The following is a 6,307-nucleotide window of genomic DNA, read 5'->3' as shown; positions in this document are numbered from 1 at the left end:
TATCAAATAAATCTGCTCACCTGCAATTTATAATGGCGCATTGTAGTCACCTTCGTGCACGAAAGTTCGTTCAATCTCAGCTGTTAGTCAGTTATTAGTTAGTCAATTATGTCAGTTATTTGCTGTTGTATCGTCGATTTTCAAAATGCAAATGATCTGTTTACCTTATTTTCAAAGAACAGTTTGTTTTGTTATTGTTTGGTTGGTGTCTTATATGAAACTGCGACATTGCGCAATTTATTGGACAGACTTGTTTAAGATCACACAGCGTAATTTGGGTGGCATTTTATTTCGTATTTTTAAATCATCTTTTTATTTTTGACTATCTGTAAATGTAGTTTCCTGCTCTTAATTGTGAATGCATACTTGATGGTTTTAAATGCTCCTGAAATTAAGTGCTGCTTGACGAGCCTATACAGTATTGTGTTCATAATATGTGACGTCACTGAAGGCCTAAGGTTGAAATGCACGGCCCGCCACTGATCCAAGTAATAAATAAAAGCTGTTTGCAACTTAGCATAATGCTAAATATAGTCAAGTACAACTTTATTGGATTTATTGCATTTATGTATGTATTGTATATGTATTTATATATTTATGAATATAAAGGGAAATGGAGGGAGATCTCTTTCAATTTGGTTGAACTTCAAACTGTACAACTTTTAGAGAGTTAGATGATGGCCGTCCCACTCTATCGAAAAGGCGCACACAAACCCATCAAAGAAAAGGTAACTGTAATGAGTACAGCCAAGGGGACTTTCAAATTCAGATGTTCTGGATTGACTGGAGAAAGAGGGTGCTGCACCATCACAATCCAAGATGAGCTACAACTTAAACATTGGTATACAACTATGACTTAGAGAAAATGTTCCCAGATTTGACAACAGACAAGACAATGAAAGTTTCTATTGTTCTGTTGTCCCATCTATCACGAACATTCTTAGTCAGGACAAGAATAAGCACCCAGATTTACTACCCTGCTGACGTCAAAGGCCAGGTCCCTGTTCCAGATCCCTGAGAATTCCCAGATTCCCGAGCCTCAGATGCAAGACTCAAACTGACCTTGTGCTTCCTGTCGAAGTCCAGTATAATAGGAGTGTGCAATGAGGCACAGCGTGCGCTTCGTGACAAGAAACGTGGCCTCCCCCAGGGGACCTGGCTGTAAATATCACTGTTGTTATTGTTGTTGAGGTGGATGATCCGCTCTGTGGGAAGGAATGCACAGAAATGTGTGTGTGGGCAAGATCACCAGAGATTGCAGAGGTAGGGGGGATCCATGTGACCTGGTTCGGCAGAGGTTATGGATTAAGAGTCACATGCACAGAGTGGAAGGGAGACAGGAAGGAATGGTTTGTCTTTCTCTCTTCTCGTGTCTACATGTTTGCATTCCATGGCACATCTGACCTACAATATTCAGTACATGAGGATTTTCTTTATCCTTTGTTTCCTTTGTTTTTCCTGTAAGGTCCAGCCAGTTGAGATACAATAGCTTGTCTTCCAGGTCATAATCAGAGACACCCTTTTTCTCTTTTTTCTCCACCACGAAGGAGGCCATTTTGTTGTATTTTTTTGTCAGTAACAATAGAACCTATCAAGCCTTAACAAGGACAGGACAACAATAAACAACGGGGGCCGTGTTTCTGGTACCGAGGGCTTCGATGAGGACTTACCTGTCTTGAGCCACCGCTTAATAACACCACTATCGCGTTGTAATTATTGAAGCCATCGCTATCAGGGTTATTTGATACCACTCCCCCCGACCTCCCACACATCGATGCCAATACATGTATTCACTATTTGAGTACTCACAAATTCTGAGTACCAATACCTTTAGCACGTTTGACATGTATTAAGTTTTATTGAACACAATGACAAAAAATTGTGAACAATCAACTTTCTTTCTGACGCAGATGATGACTCACAGATGAATTAAACTGCCACAATACACCGCAAATTACAGCCAAGGATGATTTACCTGATGTCTGATTTTTTTTTCCTGAGGTATCGGCGGTTGGTCTTGTCAGACTCCATGAACACACGATACCTTAAAATAAGGCCTATATCGGCTCAATACTGATACCTGGTACTCACTCATCCCTAAAAGGATGGATGTGAAAACAACATAAGTCAAAATGGTACATTATGCTCGAAGTGCTAGTGCTGTTCAAGTTTAGGTACTCAAAGCACTTCAGCCCTGTTTCCTCACCCATCTACTGATGACAAGCATCAGGAGCAACCGGGGCTAAGTATCTTGCTCAAGGACACTTCGACATGGTCACAGTGGCCAGGGAATGAGCCCCCAACCTCTGTGTTGGGAGAAGACAACCAATGTGGCTGTGGTGACCGAGCTGATTAAATGTTCAACAAACAAAGCTAAATAAAAATGTACGTATAAACAGTACAGTATAAACTGTTAGACATTGATAATGTTGACAGTTTATGACAAATTAATCAGTCACGTAAACATTAAGGTATCATGTGGTGTGAGACAGTTATTAATGTAAAATGCACACCAACAAGGAGATGTCTGACTTTGAGGTCATATGTTAACTTGATGCTAGCTATTTTAATGCAAGAAACAAAGCTACTCCCTCGCCTCTGCTAACATGGTTAGGAAAATTACCTATACTATTTGGGAATTATTAGTCCTGGTACCATGTTGAGCAGATCTGTGACCTAAGGTTTTGGTGGGCCTCAGAGGATTTCATTGGGCCCCAGCACTTTTTTGGGCAGTTGGGATTGTTGGATGTGAACCATGTTAGAAAATGGGCAAAAATGTTGAACAAGCCAGCTGATCATGACCATGATTGTCTTTTCCTTAAAACAAAAAAATATAATTTCTTTGCTTTTGGGGAGGACTAAGGAAATCAGAAAACATTCACATTTGTGGAGCATAAATCAGAAAATTTGAATTTTTTGAAACATTTACCCCAGTAAAGGAGGACAAGGTTCAAAACCTTCCCAGTTTCTATGCAATAAGTTTGCTGGAAAGATCCGTATTATTTTCTGAATTTTTCTGTGAATTTTTCCAATGTCACCTATGCCATTTATTTACCTGTGCCCTGATGCTTTACTGTCATTGTGTTTTTACCTCGGAATAAGACTATTTGGCCACTACAGAGAGGAGAAGGTCAATGCAAGAGGATGAAAATCTCTTCACAAAAGTTGTTTACACCTGAAGAATTTTCCCTCCGCAGTCCCTTGTCGACACGTCAGGAATCTGCTGCACAGGGCCCCTTACAAGTTGCTTCCTGGGCAAGGGGCCCAGAAAAATGGCTAATATTGGGCTGTATCAGCGACAGATGGAAATCCCGATATCACGGCAATGACACGTTGGGACTTGGCAATCTGGAGGAAGAGAATTCAAGTTCCCTGCTCTAAAAAGGCCCCTGGCTAGATTCGACTATATGCTGAAGCATGATTACCTCTTCTGACACATCATCACGTCGCGATATGACACATGTACAATATGAAATCATTAAGCATCTTCGAGAACTCAGTCACCACAATGAAACTGCAGCTTGCCTAACTTTGTGCCTTATTCTAAATTGTTCTGTTTTTATCAGCATGCAGGGCTTTGGTTATAGTTAATCAAGGGGCAAGCATGAAAATATTTTTACATGCTTGTACACATCCTTGTGGATAAGGCATATGACACTGTACCTAAGTTCCTAATCTTTTGAACAGTTCTCTGCTTCCAATTTTGTGAGATCGCTGTTTTGCATACCAACATCACTGTGTCATAGTGCGCGAAGCAGATCTGTAAAGATATAATTGGAAAAGTTCGGTGTGGAAGAACTTGACTGGCACGCATAGATGTCTGACCTCATGTAAACAATGGGGAAGATTCCCAGGTTCTTGGCAGCCGCTCTGTGCTGCGGTCCCGGGAGGCCTCTGGTTACCGAGTCCTGCGGGACAGGTGTGGGGCATGCAGTCCAGCCTCTGCTGCCTCCCGAGGCAACACCTTGCTGTACTGGTGAAAGGTTGACGGCATGAGCAAACAGTAGCCCGATGTATCAGCTACCACCGCAAACCAATGTGTAAAAAAGTAATCAAGTACATTTTATTTGTACAGCACTTTTTAAAACAGGGGACTCCCAAAGTGCTTTACATTGGTTAAAAAAAAAAAAACAACAACAAAAACGGACAAATAGATTGTAGAGTAAATACATGAAAAATAAATCAAATCCATACTCCTACTGAAGTGCCTGTCGAAACAAATTTTCTTCAACCGCTTTTTAAAAATGTATACATCAGAGGCAGCTCTGAGCTCAATTGTGAGTACAGTATGTTCCACAATTTTAGGGCAATATTCTATTAGCCTTTCCAATCCGTCTGTGGAATCTAGAACCTGTCGTGTTGTCCTGGCTCGAGAGGGAGTTGCATCTGTATTTATGGCCATGCAATTTCTCTCTGTATGTATCTGAGGACTCACAGGTTTTTGGGACAAAGGGGATGCACATAGTAAGTGCTCAAAAATGCTTCTTTTTCTGTCTGCCTATAACATTGTCAGATCTTGTCCTGCTTTGCAAGTCACATCTTGCCCTTTTTTTAAAAATGAGATGAGGTTTTAGCACCAAACAAAAATTAAACACTTGAGGTTCAGTGGACAGCGGTCACCACCAAATGGTATGATTTTTTTTTTTTCTCTTCAAATATTTTGACCAATCTTGATATGAACCATAGTTAGGTTCTGTGTTACTCGGTGACAGTGCAAATATGACTGTCAAAGGTTGCCTGTCTCAGTGATTGATTGGCGATCAATGTGCCGTGCTCCTTTTGCCCTACCTCAGCTGGTATAGGCTCCAGGTCGCTGTGACTCTGAATATTAATCGGCATTGTGTAAACTTTGACACCCAACAAGATGCCAAAGAGGAAAAGAATTCTTGAAATAAATTATGCTAAGAGTCTCAAGTCAGGCTCATTCCCACAAATATAAGTAATATTTACATTTTTCCTCAGCGAAAAGGATGGAAAATGTTGTCTCTTTTGGTGGGGTTCGTCATAAACTTTTATTTTTCTTTTTCTAAATAACTTCCAGGTTTCTTCTTCAACTTATTGTGTACCGGTAAATAAGTGATTGATGCCTTACCGCCACCTAGCGGCAGAAAGCTATATTGTAACCGAGAATCTCCTTAACAGCAACATCTAAGATGTACTGAATTGATACTTTGCCCCCCAGGCTTTGCGGTCCAAAGGCGTCAAACTGAAAATCGTCAAACTGAAAATCTTGCCCGTGGCCCACGAGTTGGCGCTCAGAGCCCGAGGTTGGGATGCGACCCCGTGGTTAAGATTCACTAGTATAAACCACATGTAAAGATGCAGACAAATAGTTCATGAAATAAATGTTCTTCAGGGTGATGCAGAAGGCACCGGAAAATTATCCAATGTTAGAAATTACACCCTGAATTTCCACTAATGTTTCTAATGTGAAAACATTAAGCATTAATAAGCAGTCTCCTTTCCCCCTCCAGTGCTCATCCATTTTTATTTTATTTTTTGAGTGGGAAAATATCCCCCTGTCTTCTGCCTCAGTGGTTCATTTCTCTCTCGTGTTGTTTGTGGCAGCTCAACGGAGCGTCACTTAGCAGCCCCGTCACAGATTCCACATTACACTATTCAGCTGTGGCTATAGAAATGGCATCACTGTGCTCCAAATTACTTGCTCTGTTTTCAGTATTAAACAATGGTCTTAGTATAAAGTTAATGGCAGTAGCAGAAAGCCTGGTGATGGACCTATTGTGTGTTTAGTGCAAAGTGTTTCAGCAGCCCAGGATGACATTTGGTCTTGGGTTAATCGAGAGAGAGAGAGAGAGAGAGAGAGAGGGAGAGGGAGAGGGATGAGAGATGCAGTATGTTGCCTTAATGGAAATGAAAGCAACTTCAGGGATGATGTTACTGATTGATTCTTCCATGTGTGATGTTTTTAAAGGGGCGAACATGGCCATTATTTCCACCCACCGCTGTCTCTCGTTGCATATTTACAGGATGGGAAAGGAAGTGAAGGAGTTAGGCCTCTTGTTACCGGCAAGAGCAACAAAAACTAAAAAAAAAAAAAAAAAAAAAAGACACTAATCAGTGCAAGTACCACCCTTGACAAGAAAAATATCTACGGAATCAGCAGTCTCAGAGGATGTTGATTCAGTTGTTTAAATTTATCAAACAAAAGGCAGATCAGATAGGACACAAATCTAAAATCATTTCTGGCTTTAAGATACACTGAACAAAATAAACAAAGACGTGGTCAATAACATTTACTTCATTAGACCAAGTAGAGAGATTTTTTTTTTTTTTTGGAATCATTCAA

The sequence above is a fragment of the Hippocampus comes genome, unplaced genomic scaffold, assembly GCF_001891065.2.
Source record: "Hippocampus comes isolate QL1 unplaced genomic scaffold, H_comes_QL1_v1.1 scaffold104, whole genome shotgun sequence".
NCBI lineage: Eukaryota > Metazoa > Chordata > Actinopteri > Syngnathiformes > Syngnathidae > Hippocampus > Hippocampus comes.
The sequence above is the reverse complement of the archived record's forward strand: the minus strand, read 5'-3'. Positions refer to the sequence as shown.